Raw genomic sequence first — 12,717 nt, forward strand, 5'->3', positions numbered from 1 at the left:
GTCACAGTGCCACTTCTGGTTTTCTGGTGATTAATTAGAGATGAGAGCCTCACAGTCTTTAGTGCCCAAGCTGGCTTTGAACCGCAATCCTCAGATCTCAGCCTCCTGAGTAGCTAGGATTACAGGTGTGAGCCACTGTGCTCAGCTTTTAAAAACCATTTTTTTTCCCCAGTCCTGGGGCTTGAAATCAGGGCCTGTGCACTGTCCTGGGGCTTTCTCAAGGCTAGCACTCTACCACTTGAGCCACAGCACTACTTCCAGCTTTTTTCTATGTATGTGGTACCAAGGAATGGAGTCTTCCTGTATGCTAGGCAAGCACTCTATCACTGGGCCAAACTCTCAGTCCGCCTTGAGACCCTTATCTCAAATTAACCACCAGAAATCTGCAAGTAGGGCTGTGGCTCCAGGGGTAGGGCAGTAGCCTTGATTTGAAGAGCTCAGGGAAAATGCCCAGGCCCAGAGTTCAAGCCCCATGACTGACAAAAAGGAAAGTATAAAAACATATAATGGGGGGGAGGGTAATGGGTACCAAGACATGTGAAAGGGTATCAATGTATGTGAATTAATGCACCTTCTATCTGGCAAATATCATGTAACCCTTTTACTAATTACAATAAAAAAAGAAAAAAATCATAAAAAAATAAAAACATATAATGTAGTCATATATTAGGTAAATATATAGCATATATTTATATATTATAAACTTGTATATAATATACAATGTAGTCTATAACCACATAAAATAGATAATATACATTTTATATTAAATATAAACATACAAATATAAATGTATTGCATAAGATGAATATATATTTATATGAGTATTAATATATTGAATACAAATATGTATTATATACACCAGATATTTGCATGTAATATATTTAAATAATACATAAATATAAAATACAAAGAATATAATATATATGTGTATAAACAAGAGTGGGTGGGGCACTTCATAAATCATGGCCCTTATTTCGCAGTGGGGCGAGTAAGCCTGTGCATGTGAACCATCTTTCAGGAAGCAAGTGGCATTTTCAGTGACAGGAATCCAGACCTCAAATTCCCTTTCAGTCTAGCTCCCTCCCTCAGCGCCCTCTCCTTCCCGAGCCTCCTCCTTTGATGATTACTGGGAACACAGACTCCATTCTGGAGCTGAAGCCTAGTGACCCCAATTTGCCCAGTTTGGTCAGCTGACCACTATGGCGCTGGCTGCTCCCAACTCCTGGGGGCAATGGCCCTGCCTATGCTGCCAGGTTTGAGACTCCTTAGCAAGGGGTAGGCCACAATGAACAGCCTCTGGGAAAATGGACAGGTGCTGGATATGCCCTGCCATGCCTGGCATTTCATCCTCAGTTCCAGGTGCATATTATCTCATTTAATCCTCCTTTGCTGCTCTGAAAGTTTTTTTTTTGTTTTTTTTTTGCCAGTCCTGGGCTTGAGCTCAGGGCCTGAGCACTGTCCTTGGACTTTCTCAAGGCTAGAGCTCTACCACTTGAGCCTCAGCACCACTTCCGGCTTTTTTCTATGTATGTGGTACCGAGGAATCGAACCCGGGTCTTCATGCATGCTAGGCAAGCACTTTAACCACTAGGCCAAACTCCCGGCCCCTACTCTGAAAGTTTTTTTTTTTTTTTGCCAGACCTGGGCCTTGAACTCAGGGCCTGGGCACTGTCCTTGGGCTAGAGCTCTACCACTTGAGCCACAGCACCACTTCTGGCTTTTTTCTATGTATGTGGTACTGAGGAATGGAACCCAGGTCTTCGTGCATGCACTCTACCACTAGGCCAAACCCCCAGCCCTAAAAGTTTTTATATCCTTGGCCTTGAGATAACACTAGTCACCCCTGATCATTTGATTGCAGGTGAGAGCTGAGAACCAGCAGCCTAGGTTCAAATCTCCCCCTCTACTCCCTTTGTGATCTCAGGTCTAAGTCCTTTGTCTCCTAGTGTAAATCTGCAAATAGGGCTAATCACAACACTAGACTCAGGTTTTGTGGTTGGAATAATTAAGTATAAATCTCTCTTGTGCTAAGGATGAAGCTTGGCCCATATTTGTTCTCTGCTCAGTGGAAATTTCCAAGAGGATAAAGGCTGTGTAGCCCACTGGGAGGGGAGGGTAAGTTCCAGAGCCCAGTGTTTGTTGAATGAATGAGTTTCTCTTGCTCAGGAGGCTGCCTTTGTGTGCCAATCCTGTTTGCAGACTAAGCACAATAAAAGGAGAATCATTATTATTAGTAATAACAGCAGCAGCAGCAGTAGCACCCCTTCAGGCTAAAACTCTGACCTGTGGATCCCTAGCTGACCTAAAAACACCAAGTTTACCATCCTGAATCCTCAGCTTGCTTCCTGCATGATCTGGGCTCATTGGAGGCCAACCTTTCATTTCCCTCCGAGAAGACACAGAAGAATCATCAAAGCCCTCTGAAGCCTTCAGGAGAAGTGAATAAGAGAAGCATCATCTTGCAAAGATTCCTCATTTTTTCTTTTTTCTTGCCAGTCCTGGGCTTGAGCTCAGGGCCTGAGCACTGTCCTTGGACTTTCTCAAGGCTAGAGCTCTACAACTTGAGCCTGAGCACCACTTCTGGCTTTTTTCTATGTATGTGGCACCGAGGAATCAAACCCGGGTCTTCATGCATGCTAGGCAAGCACTTTAACCACTAGGCCAACCACTAGGCCAAACTCCTGGCCCCTCATTTTCTTTTCTTTTTGTCAGTTGTGGGGCTTGAACTGAGGGTCTGGGTGCTGTCCCTGAATTTTTTTTTTTTTTTTTTTTTTTTTTTTGCCAGTCCTGGGCTTGGGCTCAGGGTCTGAGCACTGTCCCTGGATTTTCTCAAGGCTAAGGCTCTACCACTTGAGCCACAGCACCACTTCTGGCTTTTTTCTATGTATGTGGTACTGAGGAATCGAACCGGGGTCTTTGTTCGTGCTAGGCAAGCACTCTACCACTAGGCCAAACTCCCGGCCTGTCCCTGAATTTTTACACTCAAGGCTACTACTTTGAGCCACAGCGCCACTTCCAGTTTCCTGATGGTTCCCTGGAGATAAGAGTCTCATGGACTTTCCTACCCAAGGCTGGCTTTGAACCCCTCGATCCTCAGATCTCAGCCTCGTGAGTAGCTAGTATGACAGGAATGAGCCACTGGTGTCCAGCTTTCCCTTTCTTTTTTTTTTTTTTTCTTTCTTTCTTTCTTTCTTTCTTTCTTTCTTTCTTTCTTTCTTTCTTTCTTTCTTTTTTTTGTGTGTGCCAGTACTGGGGTTTGAATTCAGTGCCTGGGAACTGCCCCTTAGCTTATTTGCTCAAGTCTAGAACTCTACCATTTGAGCTACAGCTTCACTTCTAGCTTTTTGGTCATTAACGACAGATAAAGAGCCTCACAGAATTTTTGGCTCAGGCTGGCTTTGAACCTTTGCATCTTCTTAGCCCTTTGAGTAGCTAGGATTACAAGTGTGAGCCTCTGGTGCCAGGCCGTACTTGACTTTCTGAAGCCAAGCTCTCCCTGCCAGCTGGGTACACTTTCTGGGCTGGACAGTGGGGAGGGAAGGATGAGGTGGACCAGTTTTGTGTGTTTAACAAGATCCATTTCCCAAATGAAAACCACACATATTTTTGCTGAGCATCTGCTACAGGCCTTTGAAAAGACAAGGCATGGGGCCGGGAGTTTGGCCTAGTGGTAGAGTGCTTGCCTAGCATGCACGAAGACCTGGGTTCCATTCCTCAGTCCCACATACGTAGGAAAAAGCTGGAATTGGGGCTGAGGCTCAAGTGGTAGAGCTCTAGCCTTGAGAAAGTCCAAAGACAGTGCTCAATCACTGAGTTTGAGCCCAGGATTGGCAAAAAAAAAAAAAAAAAAAAAAAAAAAAGACAAGACAAGACAAGACAGGAGCCCCGATCACATGGGTCTCCCACATGGGCTGGTATGGGGCACACAGGTAAGTTGCAAGCCAATTTTATGCCCCGCTGTGTGGGCCCCCAGGCTTGTAGGATGGGGTCTGTCCAATGAAACCTGGAAGGGAGTCACACAGCAGGCTCCGCAGGGACCATGCTGCTTCCGGCTTCCTGGGCCTCTATCCAAGCTCTTCATCTGCCTGCTCTGCCCCGCCTGCCTGGTGACGAGGTTGATACGTCACCCCAACACTCTGGGGATGTGCCCAGCCCTTTTTCTGGGCTCTTGCAGCAGCATGCTATGCATAATTCTTTCTCATTGCAGCAGTGGTACAGGGTGGCAAGGGCACATGCTGGAACCCTGCCTCCTTTGGGTGTTGGGAGGATTAAATGAGATAATATGCAAATGATACGTGGCTCAGGGCTGGGCACCTGGCATGGGCTTGATTAGTGTGCGCTCCTGATCCCGCCTCTCTCTTCATGTCAGCCGGGTGGGTTGGCTTCAATATAGATTAGTAGCCACGCCAGGCCTTGGTACCCCAGTACCTGACTCAGTTCCCTAAACTGGATGGATCATCAACCCTTACCAAGAGGCCTCTATCCTCTAACAAAAGGAGACAGAAACAGGATCGCCCTTCTTCCTCCTCCATCTCCCCATCTATCAAAGCAAGGATACAAACACAAGATCCACAACCCCAGGCCAGGGTAAAACTGTCCATACTACTCACAAGCCATCTCCTGCGCCATCTCCTGCCAGAACATACAACAGAACTGACAATCTGTCCAGGGACTGCTTCTACCTCATGTGTTGACATGAAGTCCCCCAGGGAAGGTTCTGGAGTTTATGTGCCACGTGACCTTCAAGAGTCTTTTCATCTACTCTTGTCTTTAGCAAGTGACTAATCTCTACCTACTCCTTATCAGGGCTCTATGTGGGGCTCCAGGGTGGCCAGCCAACACCCCTTTCATTCCCCTCGACTCCCCTCTGTCTTCCCAGGTCTCCACACAGCCCCAAATCCCACAGCACATTATCTCTCCTGCTTATCTTTCCAGCCCTGATTCAAGCCAGTCTAGCATACATAAATGGGTGACTGTTCCGCTTTACCCATTTATCCTCCTTTTACCTCCCCATTTTCCAGATGGGAAAGTTAAGGCTGTGAATCAAAATAAGCTCCCCCCTTCCCCAGAATCTGTTTGTAAACATCCACAAGGAAACCTGGACATTTTCTCTGAGTCTTTCAGGACGTGTTTATGTTGCTAGAAGGATCTCTAATGCTATTCAAGCAGTCTGTGCCAGGGCTGGCTCGATCTCGATTCCTTTTTGTACCCTGCAGTCCTACCTGCCCTGTGCTGTGATCTCTTCTCTTGCCTCATCCTTTGTGCCAGGGCCAAGCCACCTGTGAGTTGTTCCAAACCACCCTCAGTCAACCGCAGAAGCTTTTGGGGAAACCCACAGGTGGGATCCTAGAACTAGAGCCTCTGGGGTGGCAGTATGGATAGTAAGAACCATACCACCCTGAAAGGGGCAGGGGCGTAGGGAGCTCTGGTTCAATTACAGCCTGGCTAAGAGGTAGGGGTGGGGCTGGAGAAAACCAAGTGGAGAGAACTTCGCATTTCACTCCGGCCTCTTCACATTTTTTTTTTTTTCCTTCTTGACAATATTCCTTATCTCAATTCAGCCCCAGTGGATGCTCTTTTGTTTTTGGCTCTTTCGGTAGTTGAAGAAAGTCAGGAAGGCTTGTCAGAGGCCAGCACCTCATGAGCCTGGATGGGCCCGTGCTGGCTCTGCCACATGGGGCCAGCAGGCTCTATGGGGTCAGAATGCTTGTCCTACCAGTCTGGGTAGACTTCAGGATCAGAGCCAGTTAGCAGATGGAATCTCTCCCTCCTCCCAGGGAGTGGGGGACAGCATAGATCAGGGAGTGCAGTTTCTTTTGGGGACATGGGTATAGGTGAAAGAGGGCATCCTTCCTTTTGGAATGGGGAACCCAGAGGAAGATGGGTAAGGGGAAGAGGCCTAGGGCAGGTAGGTGCCCACAGGGGCTCTGGAAGATTCTCAGGTCTTGATATCTTCTGATGTCCCCAGTATAAATGCTGGCTCAGAGAAGTCAGAGTGGAGGGAGCAAGATAGCTGTCATGGGGCAGGGAAGTCACCTCAGTCTGTCTGAGCTGGGGGAAGTTTTTAGGGGTTCCATGAGGTCTGGACTTGTATGTGTGTGTGAGATCCAAATGTTGGATCTGTATTCAAGTCCCCATCTTTCCCTGTGTACATTAGAGTGACCCCACTGTGTGTGTGTGTGTCTGTGTGTGTCTGTGTGTTTGGGGCTCTGAGAAGGACGGGTAGGCAGGGTGTGTCTATGTGTGTGTGTGTGTGTGTGTGTGTGTGTGTGTGTGTGTGTGTGTGTGTTGTGGGGGTGATTCAGGATATTTACTGGGAGGTCCTGAGCAGGAGGTGAGGGTAGATTTTTTTTTTTTTAAAGCTGGGATCCAGTGTATAGTTATTGAGGTGTGCCAATTCCTTTGGAGGGCCCTGAGGAATGAAATTTTTAGGGGTGCCCTTGAGTATGGGGGTCTAGCCTGGGAGAGAGGGCTGAGCTGCTTGTGGGGGGAAAGTGTGAACCACAATTAAGAGGCGGGGCAAGGGTCCTATTGGGTAAGGGGAAGGGTAGGGTCCCAGGCTAGGTCTCATTGGGGTGAGGGGGGGGAGAGAAGAAGATAGGGTGCCAGCTGGGGGAGATGGATCGCGATGGCATGAGAAGTACAGATGGGAGGGGTCCTGGGCTGGTGCGTGGTGGGGCACTGGCAGGGGGCGGGTCTGCAGAGTGGGGGATGGGGACGCCCCGAAAAGGCTTCTGGCGGTGGAGGGGGGAGTCCTAAGGGTCAGAGGTCCTGGGCCTGCCGGGCCTCCCGAGGAAGGGACACGGGGTGTGTGTGTGGGGGGGGACACGGAGGGGAACGGGGAGGTCTGCAGTGGCTCCGGGGGAGGGGTCGTGAGGAACAGCAGATGAGGGTGGGCGGGGGCCGCGCCTCGAGGATCCAGGACTGCGAGTGCCCAGGCTCCCAGGAGCGCGGGTCCCGGGGCGAGGCGACCCGAGTCGCAGTCCTGTCCGGGGGGCCCCCGCGGGCCGCAGCGCAGAGCCGCCTGCCTGAGCAGGCGCCCGGGAGGCCCGGCCCGCGCCGCCCCTACCTTCGCTGAGCGTGTCGCCATCGCCGTTCCGAGCCTCGCCGTCCCGGATCGCGCCGCTGGATCCCCACCGCGCCGCTCGCCCCGTGCCCCGGCCCGGCCCCCTCAGCCGCCCCCAGGGACCGCGGCCGCCGCCGGCTCCGCCGCTGCCATTTCACCCGCTGACAGGAGCCGCTGCCCCGCCCCCGAAGCCCAGTCAGCCAATTCGCCGTCCCCAGGCCCTGTGGCTCCGCCCACAAGCCAGGAGTGACGGCGTAGATGACCAATCCGTGGTCATTCCGTGAGGCGGTCCCTGGCTACGGTCCGGAGGCTGCTGCCTCTGAGGAGAGAAGCGAATTGAAATGGAGGAAGTGATGATGGATGGTTGCTTTTGCCTATTGAAAGGAGAAAGCCTGTTGATTAACACCTGGGATGGCCAATAGTGATGTAGGAGGGGGTGTGTCTCTGAAGGAAGGCTGCGGCCCTGAGAAACCCTAGGCAGAAGCAGCCAAGCGTTGGGCACTAAGCCCCGCCCAGAGTCGGGCTTTCTGGCCAATAACGAGGCATCCGGAGATGTTCATTATTATCTGTCTCTCACACCCGGGCCCTGGCAACTGTTGGGGCGGGGGGCGGGGAGGGAGGGAGGGCGAGTGTTATGAAGATTGACACCTAGGCAGCCAATGATACTGAAGGAGGGTGGGTACACTGACACTTCTTAACCAATAGAGTCATGAGATTGGTGTGAGGCTCACATCCTGGGCGGCGTGAAGCCTGGGTTGAATGAAGTGGGGGCGTGGCCAATTAGAGGGCGTGGCTAAGGCCCACGAGAAGGCGGGATCAGATAAGGGACGGGTTTCTGGGTTGGTTCAGAGAAGGGATGTTACCAGAAAGCGCATCCTCTGAGCCAGGCTGGGTGCGGTGCGCTGGGCGGGGCTTGGGTTGGGGAGGATCTCCAAAAGAGGCCGGTCGCCCGCCTAGCCTGATGGAGGCCGAGATAAGGATTTCTTCTTCCCCTCCCCTCCCCCTCCCTCCTCTCTCTCTCCCCTCCCCTCCCCTCCCTTCTCCTCCCTTCTCCTCCCCTCCTTCTTCCCTCCCCTCCCCTCCCTCTCCTCTCCTTTTTCTTTTTTCTTTCCCCCCAGGTTACTCTGAGCAGCCAGTTCCTCCATTCAGGCTCTGATCGTTCTGTGATCTCGCCTTCCAACCACCTCCATACCACATCCACTCAGACTTGGGGGCCATGCATCCAGGGACTTTGGGCCGAGAGTCTGTCCTCGTGGTAGAGTGCTTGCCTAGCATGCACCAAGACCCCAGTTCGATTCCTGGATACCACATACATAGAAAAAGCTGGAAGTGGAGCGTTCTGGCCTTGAGGAAGTCCAAGGACAGTGGCCTTGAGTTCAAACCCCAGGACTGGCAAAAGCAAAACAAAACAAAACACCTTGATGAATAAATGATTCTTTTAAAAAGGAAAGGGAGGGATCCTGTAGGAACAGTCAAGGAGACTAGCTAGACTTAGCAAAATTTCCTCCCTGATGCAGGAATAGCCCTCCTCTGCCACCAAGAGCGTGGCAAAAAGGGCTGTGTCACAGAAGAAAAAGTGACATCATGAATTGAGTATGGGAGGTGGAAGTGGGAACACAAAAGTGGGTACTGTTGGCTCGTTTGTAATGTTAGCAATTCAGGAGGTTGAGATCTGAGGAAGTAGTAGAACCCTTGAGCACAAAAGCTCGGGGACAGCTGGGCATGGTGGCTCACACCTGTAATCCTAGCTACTCAGGAGGCTGAGATCTGAGGATCTAAGTTCAAAGTCAGTTGGGGCACAAAAGGACCTGAGACTCTTATCTCCACTTAACCTCTAGAAAACAGGAAATGGGGCTAGGCTCAAGGGCAGGGCTTTAGCCTTGAGCTGAAGAGCTCAGGGACAGCACCCAGGTGGAGTTCAAGCCTCAAGACTCCCCCCCCCCCCCACAAAAAAGGTCTGGGGGGCTGGGAGTTTGGCCTAGTGGTTAAAGTGCTTGCCTGGCATGCGTGAAGACCCAGGTTCGATTCCTCAGTACCACATACATAGAAAAAAGGTGGAAGTGGTGCTGAGGCTCAAGTGGTAGAGCTCTAGCCTTGAGAAAGTCCAAGGACAGTGCTCAGGCCCTGAGCTCAAGCCCAAGACTGGCAAAAAAAAAAAAAAAAAAAAAAAAAAAAAGCCTGGGGACAGTGCCCAGATCTAGAATTTAAGCCCCATAACCACCAAAAATTTTAAAATAAATTAGTTACCTTCCATAAGGCTCAATCTGTTTATTTCCCCCTTTCATCTCCCCTTTTTTATGCTGGTTCAAGGGCTTGTAGTCAGGTCTGGGTACTGTAGCTTAGGCTTTTTTGTTGTTGTTGTTAGTCATGGGGCTTGAACTCTGGGCCTGGGTACTGTCCCTGCGCTCCATTGCTCAAGGCTACTGTTCTACTACTTTGAGCCATAGCACCACTTCCGGTTTTCTTGGAGATAAGATCTCATGGACTTTCCTTCCCGGGCTGGCTTTTAACGGTTGTCCTCATATCTAAGCCTCCTGAGTAGCTAGGATTACAGGCATAAGCCACCATCGGCGCCCAGTTCCACTTCCAGTTTTTGAGTGGTTAATTGTATATAAGAGTCTTGTGAGGACTTTTCTGCCTGGGCTGGCTTTGAACTGTGATCTTTAGATCCCAGCCTCCCAACTAGCTAGGATTACAGGTGTGAGCTCCTGATGCCCAGCTTCCTTGTTGTTGTTTGTTTTGGTCAAGGCTTTCACTCTGCCATTAGAGTCACAGCTCTACTTCTACCATTTTGGTGGTTAACTGGAGGTGAATCTCACAGACTTTCCTTTCTGGGCTGGCTTTGAGCCTTGATCCTCAGATCTCAGCCTCCTGAATAGGTTTTGCAGATATGAGCCACCAGCATCTAGCTGTACCTGATTTTTTTTGTAGGTTGTGGGACTTGAACGCTAGGCCTGGGCATTGTCTAGGAGTACAGGTGTGAGCCACTGTGCCTGGCTGCACCTGATTTTTGTGTGGTGATTTTGTATCTGGCAAAGCTGCCAAGTTTTATTGATAGCTCTATTAACCTCTTTGAAGATACGTGATGTTTTTCCATATGGAAGATCATAGCATTTTTCTGCACGTAGAGATACTTTGTCATTTTCTTTTCCTTTTTGACTGACATTTACTCTTTTTAAAAATTGTCTAATTTGGGCCGGGAGTTTGGCCTAGTGGTTAAAGTGCTTGCCTAGCATGCATGAAGACCCGGGGTTCGATTCCTTGGTACCACATATAGAAAAAAGCCGGAAGTGGTGCTGAGGCTCAAGTGGTAGAGCTCTAGCCTTGAGAAAGTCCAAGGACAGTGCTCAGGCCCTGAGCTCAAGCCCAGGACTGGCAAAAAAAAAAAAAAAAAAAAAAAATTGTCCAATTGGGGGGGAGAAGGAGGAGGGAAATGGGGAGCATGTCATGAGAAAGGGTATCAATGTTTGTGAAGTTATGCACCTTCTATCTGGTGAATATAATGTAACCCTTCTATTAATCACAATAAAAATGTTTAAAAAATTGTCTAATTGTTCTAGCTAAGTACTTACAATCTTGCATAGCAGTGGCAAAAGCAGCAGAACGGGACTGTTGTGGCCTTCAGCGGGGGAGAGCATACCCTCCTTCTGGTCATATGGGAGAGAGATGAGAGGCAGGACAGTGAGTTAAAATGACAAAAATGTATCCTCTCTGGGGTTAGAGGGAGCAGGAAAGGAAGGGCGGAGTGAGGGTTGGGGGGGTTATCTGTGTCCAAAGAAGCACAGTGCCCTCTAGAGGCGGGAGGGAGAAACTCACCTGAGTGGGGAAGCCTTCCCACCCCAGCTCTGGCCAAAGAGGTGAAGCTCAGCCACTCCTCTTCAGCAGGAAGTGACTGGAGCCTGCTGGGCTGTGGGAATAGCTAGCTGCAGGGCAGATACCAGGCAGAACCAGTCTCTCTTTCTGGGGGCTGCAGTGCCAAGAGGGGCCACCACTCAGGGTGGGGAAATGGGCAGATCTGGGGCTTGTTGGGGAGATGGAGGAAGCGAGGCAGAGCAGGAAGAGGAGGCCAGCCCAGGCAGAAGGAAGGAGGCAGGAGTGCGGGCTGGGTGCTGCCAGCCTGGGACTGAGGCGGCCTGGAGGGGCTGGTGATGCTGTATGGATGGCACCCCAACTTAGAACTCAAGCTGTGTGTGTACTGTCCCTGCTCACCACCCAGGGGCGAGAGCAAGAGCAACAATAAAGCAAGTTCCAGACTCCAGATTTGTGAGAGAGAGAGAGAGAGAGAGAGAGAGAGAGAGAGATGAGAGAGAGAGAGAGAGAGAGAGAGAGAGAGAGTGTGTGTGTGTGTGTTCCTGGGGCTTGAACTCTGGGCCTGTGTGCTGACTCTGAGCTCAAGGCTAGTGCTCTACCACGTGAGCTCTACTTCCGGCTTTTTCTGAGTAGTTTATTGGCAATCAGAGTGTCATGAACTTTCCTGCTCTGACTGGTTTTGAACCCTAATCCTCAAATTTCAGCCTCATGAGTAGCTAGGATTACAAGCACGAGCCACCAAACAGCACCCGCCACTTTTTTTTTTTTGTCATTTTAACTTGTGATAACTTGTCACAGTATCATAGGAAACTGAATTAACTCCATGGTGGACTCTAACACATATACAGGAAGAAAACCCTAACACCTGAATGAAGGACACTGAAAAAGAATTGGTTCATGAATGAATGAATGAAGAGGGAGATGTGTCTAAGTTAAAATCAGACTCAAAAACACATCTAGGAGTCCTGCGCCCCCCCTCCTTACTTCATCCACTACTACTAAGTACTCACTGTGTATAGGAATTTGTATTTTGGGGGTGTTTGATCTATCTACAAAGAAGATTTAGGAATTACTTTATTATAAAATGCTCCTAGAAGTCTTAATTGTGTTTATTTTTTTTAAGCCTGTAATGTTAGATTTGTGCATGGAAGTAATTAAGGTACATCACTATTGTAGTTCCCGAGTCGTCCACGGTAGACATTTGTTGTTTTTACTGAATGATCTAGTTCTCATCCCCAAGGCAAGCATGAATAAATTAGGTTAAATGTAACATGGGACAGCACAGGCTTAGAGTTGGTTCCATCTATTTTATTTTGCTGAATACTGTCTGTATCTTTGGTTATCTTGTTTGAAGAAAAAGGACAAATAAAACATGGCCAGCACACACACACACAAAACCCCCTACACATCTAGGAAATAAAACACAAAGTAGTAGACCACAGACGTTCAAAGATGACAATATTCCATTACCATCAAACCTATTCCACAGCGTCGCTCATCGAAACAGCACCCAGGAAATAACAACACTAGATTGAATGGGACACGTTACACCATGTGCAAATTCATTCATCTCGTTTTAGTGCCATACAGGTGTTGTGCCACTGAGCTGCCCGGGTACAATGTGACCCAATTGAAGGGAGTCCCTGGGCTGGAAAGAGGGCCTGGGCCCCCCCTAGGGAAGGAGGGAGGAGCGGGGGTCTGCTCAGGAAGAGACAGCCAAAGGGTAGCGGGTGCTGGAGTCTCCCATGGGATGGCAGAGATCTTGGAGACATAGGAATTGAGATGGAGCAAGTCCTACACCCCAAGTCCATGAGCTCTGCAGACAGGGGGAGCAGAGACCC

General features: G+C 49.7%; 1 protein-coding gene across 5 annotated transcripts in view; it reads right to left on the reverse strand.

Annotated features, from left to right (window-relative positions):
• The window catches only part of Evi5l (ecotropic viral integration site 5 like), a 33,561-nt gene extending 26,319 nt beyond the window's left edge, over nt 1-7,242 (reverse strand). For all 5 annotated transcript variants that reach the window (XM_090341708.1, XM_090341707.1, XM_090341704.1 and 2 more), the window contains exon 1: nt 7,070-7,242. The gene's annotated coding sequence lies outside the window, so the exon portion shown is untranslated. The remainder of the gene's footprint in view (nt 1-7,069) is intronic.
• Nucleotides 7,243-12,717: the final 5,475 nt, after the last annotated feature.

This window comes from Megascapheus bottae, chromosome 1 (genome assembly GCF_031878675.1).
Source record: "Megascapheus bottae isolate mThoBot1 chromosome 1, mThoBot2.hap1, whole genome shotgun sequence".
Lineage (NCBI taxonomy): Eukaryota > Metazoa > Chordata > Mammalia > Rodentia > Geomyidae > Megascapheus > Megascapheus bottae.